This window comes from Solanum verrucosum, unplaced genomic scaffold, assembly GCF_900185275.1.
Source record: "Solanum verrucosum unplaced genomic scaffold, falcon-dt-bn FXZP01000128.1, whole genome shotgun sequence".
Lineage (NCBI taxonomy): Eukaryota > Viridiplantae > Streptophyta > Magnoliopsida > Solanales > Solanaceae > Solanum > Solanum verrucosum.
The window spans coordinates 1138840-1150827 of record NW_026020327.1 but is presented as its reverse complement, the minus strand read 5'-3'; the positions used below and the strand labels follow the sequence as shown (position 1 = coordinate 1150827).

At 34.3% G+C, this 11988-nt stretch overlaps 1 pseudogene; it reads right to left on the bottom strand.

Annotated features, from left to right (window-relative positions):
- Nucleotides 1-2388: 2388 nt before the first annotated feature.
- LOC125835706 (uncharacterized) lies at nt 2389-11578 on the bottom strand (annotated as a pseudogene).
- Nucleotides 11579-11988: the final 410 nt, after the last annotated feature.

The following is an 11988-nucleotide window of genomic DNA, read 5'->3' as shown; positions in this document are numbered from 1 at the left end:
TAGGTAACTTTGTATTCACACAAAAGACCTCATCAAAATCGATGAGGTGGGATTTACAAACCCCCAGGGGGTGCCATCATACTCAAATCCAAAAAGACAAAACTAACTTTACAATTGGCTTTTAAACTCCACAAGGCTATCTACTTCCCCCACTAAATTTTGCTTACACCAAAAATACAAAAGACTAAGGCATTTCATCTTGATCTCCTCTGGGCAGCTAACCTTTCCTTCAAAACATCTCCCATTCCTTTCCTTCCATAGTGTCCACCATATGCAAGCAGGGATATTTTTCCACCAATCTTCTTTTGATCCTCTCTTTCCGATTCCTTGCCAGTGTGTTAGGACCTCAAAAGTGGTTCTGGGCATTTGTACAGCCCAATTTCTTTTTTAAGCAAATAGGAAATTGTACAGCCCAGTCAGTACAAGAATAAGGCAGATTAAGGTATTTATGTAAGCAAGAACTATCTGATCATACAAGTGTGTTTCTGCTGCTGATAACTTGCAGTTCCTTGTTAAGTTGTATGAAATTTCAAACATGCGATGAAATGCAATTTTGAGCCGAGGGTCTATCCAAACAGCCTTTCTATCCCACAAAAGTAAAAAGGGGGTAATAGTTGCATACATCTTACCCTCCTCAGACCCCACTTGTGGGATTGCACTTGAGCCCACCTCACGCCCCAAAAGACCAGTCCTTTATGATATTGCAATTGTAAACAGCTCTAATCAGCAAATTTTGAATTGATTAATTAAGAGTATTAATTATCAATTCAGCTATGAGGCCGTTCCGTAAAACTAAAAATAAACAGTGCATTACTTGAAACAATCAGTATATAAGACAAGACAAAGAATAATAGGTAAAGGAGAAGGGGGTTTGACAAAATAACTCGCTGAATACATCAACTGGTGTTTGAATAAAAGGGACTACAAATTTGACTTTCTATTACAACCAAATACTATAGCAATGACAACAAACAACATACTCAGTGTAGTCCCACAAAGTGGAGTCTCAGAGGGAACAATGTATGCAGACATTACCCCATACCTCAGAAGTGGAGAGGTGGTTTTCGGTAGACCCTTGGCTCAAATACCATTGCAATGCGCACTTAAATTTTCCCACTAGGTCCAACACATTTTTAACAATTAAACTAAATTAAGCATAGAAATTATACAGCTTTTAGCCAAACAACAAAAATGTGGTTAACAAAAGAACTCACCTCATCAACAACATCCATCTACTTTGAAGGCTTTTGAATTCTTCCTTTGTTGGCAATTCGCCTTTTGTGTTCGATTTGAATGCTAGGGTTATTTTATATTGTGGAGGGAGTGCGTGCACGTGAACTACCCATGTACCTATCTCCACTAACACAATAGCAAAAACATCATGGGGTGGGTGTTTTGATACCGTCATTTAACTTGTACTCATCTTTTAAAATTTTTTGCACATATACCATTTCAGAAATGCCATGTCTGAAGTTAGACTAGACAAAATCAAACTTCAGACATAGTGTCTAAAATTTTATGCGACTGAAATTCTGGTAAAAATGGTTGAGCTTTATCATATATGTCCAAAGACCTTTTCTAGGTCTTTGTACTCATTATGTCTAGCATTGAATAGACCGAATATTCACCCTATCAAGATCTCAAATCAATGATGAGGTCTGGTTGACACCTCCTAAATGGGTGTCCAAATTGGACTGAATCCTTTGTCGGGCTATGGTTCCGTCAAAGATATGGAGTAAGACATTGATTTCTCAATAAGACCATTTTTTTATTGTATGATGAACCCGGTGGAAAGTACAGGAACAATTTTGTCCCTTTTTTCTGTAATATGAATTACAAGCCACATAGTCAAAAGAAATTGATAACATTGCATCCAAAAGATCAACCAACTAAATTTACTAACAAAACAACTCAGCTAGTGGTAAAAATGTGAGAGCTTTTTGCCAACATAGCAAACACATACTCAGAGCCGGAAACTTCATAAAGTTAAAACTTTTATGCATAACCAATAAGAGAGAGTGTACAATACAAGAGCATACCAACTTCTAGGCCAATTTGTAAAACTTATACATATAGTACCAAAAGAGTGCGCTCAAATGGTAAGCACCCTCCACTTCCAACCCTGAGGTTGTGAGTTGGAGTCACCAAGAGTGAAAAGGTGGGAGTTCCTAGGGAGGGGTAAAAAAAAAGAGTGCTTGCTTATAGCTCTTTAAGATGCCTTTTCCAAGTTTTTCTGTTAAAGACCTATACATTTACAAAGGCAAATCGAGCACCGTTGAAAGTTACTTACAAGTCAAAATTTACCCAGTGTCAAAAGTATTTCACCATTATCAAAAAGAACTAACAACTGCTAGACGCCAGAATTATCACTTGTAGAATTGTCTGAAATCAGTTCTTGTTACCTGCAAGAAAATCAATACACCATCACTTTTTCAGTTTAAGCACATCAGTGTCTTGCTTCTCAGCTGAGTGTTTAGAAGTTGACGCCATTTTGTTGTCTTCAGGTGCCACAAGCTTGGAAGCATCTGCTTTTCACACTTATCAGGTTCTTTGATACTGCACTTGGATACATCAGTTAAACTGGAGCTTATGAACGACTTTATATCTTTCTTTCCCTTAACTTCAAGCCATTTGTCATCAATCCAACCTCTTGAAGTCCTCATGTTCTTCCTTTGAATCTTCAATAATATGTTCTCGCCTGTTATTGAGATAAAGAAAAACACCTTGGGGCATCAGGCCATGACCAACATTAATCATTGAAAATCCAAGACAACAAATTGGCCAGAAGCAAGCTCTATTGTTTAAAGTTTTTCCACTGCTGAGTTAAAAAGCCAATTTATGACAATGTTGAGCTTAGACATATGTTTTGAAGTAAGAATTGAAAATAATTAGAGACTCCAATTTTTCATTTATTGGCTGTTGAGTTATCCTTACGCGAAGTTGCTATGCATCAACCAATAAGCAAGAATTCTCCTTTTATTCCTTGATTTCTATTTCTATTTTACCTTTTTAGTTTTTTGGGACTGATATTTCTTACCAGGGAAGTAAACCTGAAGAAACCGCTTCCACAAACATCAAATCCAGCAACAACACCTCCCCCTATCCATTGGACCACCAAGCATCAACTACAACTCCTAGTTCAAAAGAAAAGTCAGAAGAATCCTCCAGAGGCCGTGGACAAACTGTGATGCATCCTGTGTATCTCATGCCCAATTTATCAGACCCTGCAATTCTGTAGGAAGGAATCCATTCCTACAAAATCAAGCAAAGGTGTTGAGGAAATAGGGTGAAGGTACAACGGACAAGTCAATATATGTAAGTAGATCATAAGTTTTAGTATATTAACTTAAGTTATAGTAGCAGTGGTTAAGGTACCTCAAGCTTTTCAGGACCATCATAATCCTGGATGTCATCATATTGAACTTTCAGACATTTTTGTGATACCTGTAAGACCTTACACCTGAACCAGCAGCCTCTCATGCCACTATCGTGGCAAAGAACCTCTAAGTTGTCACCAACTTCAAAAGACAACATATATTAACGCTCAACAAGTTGAATTCCAACCGACCCTATGCTTGGAAATTTTATTTTTAACTTTGCGTAAGTTGATGGATTGGCTTTTGCTATCTGGTTACCAGGAATTGACTTTCTGATACCAGAATGGTCACTCTCACCAAACTTCTAACAAGGATAGACTTGCATATCGCCCCTCGTCCAAAACGCCATGGAAAATAACTCTGAGCAATCGGTGGGTCAGTGGTTGGGTACCCAGCGCTGCATCTCCTTGAGCAGCAGCAAGAGCAGTTGGAGATGTTCTGGACCTATCCAGGAAATGGAGCAGGTTAACGATTTTAAGAACCACCTACTTCCCCTTTCTCGCATCAAGAAGATCATGAAAAAGATGTCCTCATGATCTCAGCTTAACATAAGGACATTCCAGCTTGTGCCTGGAAAACTGAAATCGGGAACAAAAATCACAAAATAAAAATGGAACTGGAAATAACTTTTCACCATCTCCACTGCTCCCTCCCCAAAAAATCCACGGGGGAAGGCTTCTTTATGGAAAGAATAATTGCAACATAATTTAGTTTCTTTCCTGTCAAAGCATAAGATCTTTCATCTACAAACTCATCAAAAAGGATTTCACATCTTCAAATTAGATTAGCAAAGCACAGTAGCCGATGAATATTTCACAAAAAGTGAGACTGATATTAACCCATCAAATTGATAAAGTTTGGACATTCGCAGTACTTGAACATTGTTGCTTGTAGACATGATCATAAGACATCTATCATCTCTAGATTGATCGGGTGTAACCAGTAGCCAATAATCTATGATCAACTTCTTCAGGAAATGCTAAATACTAGAAATGAGAGCATTTGATGTACATGTACGCCAATAGATACTGCAAATCTCACGTAACTAAAATCTTAGACTGCAACATGATTATACATACTTGAAATAGATGGTGATCGGTGATGCTTTGACACCAAAAACGTCAGCCATTCCACTACCTCTTTTCCTGCACGCCACTCTGTGTCGGATTCATGGTACTTGTGTGCCCAAAAGCATCCAAATAATCCTCTGAGACAACATATAGCATGTGTCTTGAACTTTTTTCAGTACCCACAACAGCAAGAATTAACTCCCCCGAGGTATCCTTCAAGTAGTTGCACAACATGACGGCCCTTCTCCTGAGAAACAACGTGCTCTTCCATAAACTAAATACATGATTATCTGTATCCATCCTGATGCCACAGAGAAACAATCATTTTAGGCTAAAGAGTCATGAGTAAACATAATCCTCTAAGTTCTGTTACAAATTTAGGACCCGAACTGAAATGATTGTAACTAAGAACATCATACAGAAAGAAGACATTTTTCCAACTATTCGCTTCTGATGACCATATAAACAATGAAAAAACAGCATCAAACCACAACCCCAAATGAAACACAGACAAAATTTTGCTTAATCCAAAGACAAACGCTCAATACAACTCAGCTACAAAGAACACATTTTTTTTTCAAGAATTACCAATAAAGCCCAAACCCACATGAAAAACGAAATGGGATTTGCTGATTTTCAAAGATTAAGCATGTACAAGAACAAAAACACACAATATTGAACCAGACATCAAGTGATCACACTAAAAACAAATAGCCAAAGTTTGTTGCTTTATGAGAAAATAGAGCTTGAGAATGCCTCAAGACTATTCTTCTGGTCATGGGAGCCAAGGTTTTGTTTCTTTTATTTGGGACCTAAAAAAGAAATCTATTTAATTAAGGAGATGATTTACTTGGAAGTACAAATTTAATTCAAACTAAGGCATGTTTGGAAAGTCATTTTCGTAATTGAATTTGGTGTAATTGGGTAGCAGTCAGCAGGTAATTTTGGTGTAATTGGTATGGGTAATTACACTTTTCATTTCACAGGGAGGGGCTGTGAATTGCTCGAATTACATGGTATAATTACAAGCTACTTTTTAATTTTTAATTTTTTGTTTTAATATGTTTTTTATTTTTATTATTTTAAATTCTTCATAAAAAAATCATTAATATAATGTTGTTATGGACTCACGTGTTCCTTTTCTTTTAATTCATATTTATGTATGTTATGTTGAAATTTGACATAAGAATAATATGTTAAAAAGAAAGTCGCCCTCTCTCTAAAGGGGCTTATGCACTCCATGACTTTCTAATGTTATGGACAATTTAGAAAGAAAGACGTGCAAATTAGAAATGGAGGAAGCTGCCCTTGCAGATATGATGACCGAGATATGCAACAGGGAACTCGCGCACTTCAGAATCCCTTTCAGTTAGTAGGACCCCTTTGTGAATTTTTCGTTTTGAATTTATAACTTATGCTATATTTTCAATTTCATTTAGGAGTATTGACTTGATATTTTACATTGAAGCTATTTTTTAAAGTTAGACTTGATAGATTATCTTTTTGTCAAATGTATTATAATTTCATGACATTATATTTATAATATTAATCTTTTTGTCAAACATGCATTTTATGATGTTCATAGAAAATTTATACTTTTAATTTTTAGGATTAGTTTAATTAAAATTTACCAAATTGAAAAATATAAATCAATTACATTCACACGTGTAAGGTAATATGAAACGGAGGGAGTACTTATTTCAAGTAATATCCTTCTTTTTCATAATTATTCACCAAAGAAAAAAAAAAGATCCACACAAGTTTTTACCTTCAATTATTTGGGTGTTTCCATGTAATTAAGCTCATACATTGTATATTTGTATTAAATGTACGTTTTAAGCATTTGGATACTCGTAAGTCTAACTTGATTACGATCCAATCCATAATGCAAAAACCACGATGTATTAAATAGCCACTACAACTAATTAATCATAATTAAATTAATCAAGCACGTACACCATCCTAATTAATTCTCTAATTAGTTAGCTGAGAAGAACATCTTCAATAATAGTGTAGTCAATTTACTTTTTCATTTTTCATTTTACTTGGCCCCTGTATTTTAAAAATAAAAATAATCAATTTATTTGTCCATTTTGCGAATTAAGAGGGTTTTATTACTTACGATTTTTTTGTACTGTCCTTATTATTTTGTTAACTAGCTACCTAAACTAAGTAGAAATAGTCAAATTTAGAATTCTAAAATATCATTAATAAAGTAGTTTCGTAAAAGAAACATTTACAGTAATTTCTTAAAGGGTGTGTCAAGTCAACATGAGTCAAGTAATATAAAACAGGAGTACTATCGAAATTGAATAAAAACCCTTGAGATGCCAACGTTTAATTGGACCAGTAATCATATCCTATTTCTTTGATTTCATTAAAATTAAATATTAATCAATATATCATTTATAAAAAAACTCACGTATTTGATTAATTTCCCACATTATATTTACTCTTCACCTTCGTATCATAAATCCCTATTATAGCACCTTGTTAATACTAATCCCACGTCCTCCATGTTTTTTTCTAAGCAATTATCACTCGAATTAATCCCACTATCACTTTGCTAATTAAAGACATGATGAATATTACTCTCATGACCATCAAAATTGTTCTACTACTTACCCTAGTTTCATGGATTAATATTCTTCAAGCTCGCCCTATAACCACATCTAGTACTGGTTGTTCTACTACACTTATGACACGTCTAAAATTACAAGATGAAGAAGAAGGTTCATCGCAATGTTGGGATTCATTATTCAAGCTCCAAGCATGCATGGGGAATCGTGCTTTTCTTTGTCAATGGTGAAACCTATCTAGGTCAAGATTGTTGTGATGCTATAAGAATTATTGAACGTCAATGTTGGCCATCTATGTTTGGTTTTACTTCTGAAGAAGGTGATATTTTGCATGGATATTGTGATGCTAGTGAGTCTTCTTCAATCCCAGAGAGACACCATTATCTCCTAATTTGGCTCCATAAGTAGATTAATTAATTTTAATGTTGCAAAAATAAAAAAAGGGGGTTTAAACTTTAAAGTATTGTTATGTAACAATAATATCATGGAAGAATATATTAATCTTTGACATATGTGTTTGATGCACAATTTTTTTATTTTTTTGTCAAGTTATAATTTATATAGTGAAAAAAACTATCTCCACCCCTTTGGTATGATTTGTCGTGTTTCTTTTTTATATATATTTTTTTCTATGATAACATTATTTAGAATGGTATTTGACTAGTTTATCTTCATTTATGTTCTAAGAACAATTATCTCCTTAGTGTGACGATGTGCCACTGTGGCATGTAAGTTCCACATGACACAAAGTTACCCATTTGGAGGAATTACATAGGAAGAAGACTTATCCATGTGGATTATTTTAGAGAAAGATAAATATATTTTTTATAGAAGATTATTGAATTATATAGAAGTCTCTAGAATATTCTAGGTATGTAGAGAGTTCTATAAAAAAGATCTTAATGTAAATGTGTAAGATCGTACATAGAAATTGTTATTTATATGTTAGCCTCTAGATTAGTAGTATAAATAGAGGGACATTCACTTGCAAAACCATCAAGCAAAAATCATTACAAGTTCTCTACACAATTATTCCTAACAATCCTCTTTCATCATGTCATTGTTTTGGTGAAGAGTTATTTGATATTTGTGGCAAATAAATTATAAAATTAATCGAGGTGCACATAAAACTAATTCAAAACCCATAATCATCAAATATCATAAAATTCACAAATAGAAGAAAACAAGATTTAGAAAATCAATTAACTAATTTTTCACTAATTTACTAAATAAAAAAAAGGTTCAAGTCCTAATTCCTACTGACCGGTTAGGCCTTCCTTTTAAATTGACTTTGAACTTCAATTTTGATTTCTAAATAATCAATTTTTGTATTGATTAGGTTGTGGGAGATGTTAGTGCAATTAATAATTAAAGAGACGTTTGACTTGTTTGAGGTTATCATTATCATGAGAGGCTATTCAAAACTAAAAGGGTATTTTTAGCAATATTTTCATTTTTTGATTAAATTTGTTGTTTATTGTGTATAGTTTCACTTATAATCTTCATTTTCTTATTGTCAGATTTTGCCAGATTTACTCATGGCAAATGAAAACGGGAGTTTTATATGTGAGGGTAAATGTATTATGGACGACGTTCTAGTCTAAGTAATGAAACGAAAAATGTTTTAGATTGTAAAATTGTTCGCCAATATTCAGCTATATAGCACACAAAAGTGTCTCTCATGCAAGTGCAATGCAAGGTGTGGTAGATAATCAAGTGGTGCAAGATCACATGGACATTACCATATGTTGATGCGTTTTAGTCATAAATCAAGATCATTCTACTATGCAATTTAATTGTGGATCAAGATTTTTCATTCACTTTTTCATTTATATTTCTATATGCATATACTTTTAATACATATTAAATTCGTTTGTGACCGTTGATTTGTTTTTCCCTTAAGTAGTTTGACTTTTGGTGGATACTGCAAACAAATTACAATTTCTTTTCTACTCCGTCTATCCTAATTTATGTGGCACCGATCTTGAGAGTTAAATCTTCAATTAATTTGATAAAAAGTTCCAATATGAAATTTTGAAGTTTTCGTTATAATCACATTTATGTGAATTAAGATTTTAAATAAAATAGTTAATTCAACTTCTAAATCGATATATATAACCGATAAGAGAAAGTGTACAATACAAGGGCATGTCACCTTCTTAGCCGATTTGTAACACACATACATGTACAGACTAGAAGAGTGTGCTAAGATGGTAAGCACACTCCACGGGCCACTTCTAATCCTGAAATTGTGAGTTCGAATCACCATGAGAGTGAAAATGTGGGAGCTCATAGTGAGGGATAAGAAAAAAGACCGCTTGTATATAGTTCTATGAGATGCATTTTCCATGTTTTGTTGTCAAAGGCCTCTATACATTTACAAAGGCGAATCGAGCATCGTTGAGAATTACATAAAAGTCAAAATTTACCCCAAGTGCCAAAGCATTTCTCCGCTGAGTGTTTAGAAGTTGACACCATTTTGTTGTCTTCAGGTGCCACAAGCTTGGGAGTCATCTGATTTTTCACAGTTCCCTGGTTCTTTGATAGTACACCTGGATACATAGGTTAAACTCGAGCTTATGAACGACTTTATGTCTTTCTTTCCCTCAACTTCAACCCAATCTCTTGAAGTCCTCACGTTCTTCCTTCGAATCTCCAATAATATGTTCTCCATAAATCCCAAAATAAAAATGGAAGTGGAATACCTTTTCACCTTCTCCCAAAAAAACCCACAAAATGTCAAAGCATAAGACATGATCTGTAGCCTATGGATAGTTCACAAAATGTGAGATTGATATTATACCATCAAATTGATAAAGTTAGGACATTTGCAGAACTTGGAGCATTGTTGCTTATAGACATGATCATAAGACATTGATCATGTCTATCTATGATGATCAACTTCTTCAGTATATGCTAAATACTAGAAATGAGAGCATTTGATGTACATGTACGCCAATAAATACTGCAAATCTCATGTAACTGAAATCTTAAGACTGCTACATGTTTATACATACCTGAAATAGGTGGTGTTGGTGATGCTTCGAAATAAAAAACATCAATCATTCCACTACCTCTTTTCTTGTACGCAACATTGTGTCAGCATTTACGGTATTTGTATGCCCAAAAGCATCCAAATAATCCTACAACATGTAGTATGTGCCTTGTACTTCTTTCAGTACCCACCACAGCAAGGATTAACTCCCCTGAGGTGTCCTTCAAGTAGTACTGCACAACACGACGGCCCTTCTCCTGAGAAACAACGTGCTCTTCCCACGATATAAATACATGATTATCTGTATCCATCCTGATGCCACAGAGAAAACAGTTTGAATTAATCGAAAACAACCCAGTTCTTAAACACCCTCATCCAGAAACATAAACAAACATTTTAGGTAACAATCATTTTTTGAAAAATAACAAGTAACAAAAGTACAAGAAATAACAGATAGTAAAAAAAATCGAAGGACAAGAAACAACAGGGGCAATAGTATGACTACTAATTTGAACAATCAGGAAGAGTCAAGAGCAAACATAATCCTCCAAAGTCGAACAAACAGAAATGATTGTAATTAAGAACATCAGATACAAAGAAGAGATTTTAGCTCCTGATGACCATATAAACAATGAAAAAACAGCATCAAACCACAACTCCAAATGAAACACAGACAGAATTTCACATAATCCAAATATAATTCCAGAAAACTCTCAATACAATTCAGCTAAAAGGGCAAATATTTTATTTTCAAGAATTACAAACAAAGAACCAAATTCACAATGAAAAACAACAATGCAACCCAAACCCCGTGAAAAACGAAAGGGGTTTGCTGATTTCCACAGATTAACCAGAACATTGAACCAGCCTTGAGCTGACACCAAGTGATCACACTTACATCAAATAGCTTAGGGTTGGAAAAAAAACAAGCAGCAAAAAAGAACCTGGAATTGATGGAAAAAAAGGTAAGCAGGTAACTAGTACTGACTGACTTCAAAAACAACAAAAGCTTGTTGCTTTATGGAGAAACTGAGCTTGACAAAAAAGCCAGAGAATGCTGAGTTGGTTTTTTTTTTTTTATATTTAGAAGCAGTGAATCCGTTTGGCCTTAAACTAACAAAATTAGTGTTGCAACAATATTAGTCACAGATACTTTATTCCAAAATTAAACAGAAAAATCGGATCTTGAATCCGTTTCATGCTCATGTCAGGTCGATGTACAGAAAAAAAAACCCTGCAAAATTACGTCCAATTTATTATAATCGATTAGTTAACATGTTGGTTAACTATATTAGGAAACATGGAAAATATCATTGGCTTAATCATATATAGCCGTGAAAAACATTCAACAAAAGACAACAAAAAATCCACTATCTGTAATAGAAAACTTCTATTTGTTCACAAAATTAATCATATTTTCTTTGCTAACGAAGAATATAATATTTCATTTGGACTAATAATTTCTATGTGAATCTCTTCCAGATCGAATGGAAGCAGATTGCGCTTTCTCTGCCTGAGGAGTTGCTTGAAATGAAAGCGGGCTACATCGCCGTACATATGTATGCACCACCTTTTAGTAACAAGTTAACAATAACTGTGCTGAAGTAAGAAAACAGGGACAAGATCTATCCGCACCCATTTCCTTATTAAGCAAAGAGGAAATTGTGCAGCTCAATCAGTATGATAAAAGCCAAATTATGTAAGCAAACAACTATCTGATCATACTAGTATGTTTCTGCTGTTGATAAACTGTTAGAACTTTTTGCTCATCTTCTAAAATGAAAAAAATGGTATTAGACTTTCAAGAAAAAGGATTCTGAAAAACGGGTGGGGCAACATTTTTGGAGAGTCAGAGTAACATAGCAAACACATACTCAGAGGAAACTTCATAAAGTTACAACTTTTATGCATAACCGATAAGAGAGAGTGTACAATACAAGAACATGCCAACTTCTTGGCAAAGAGTG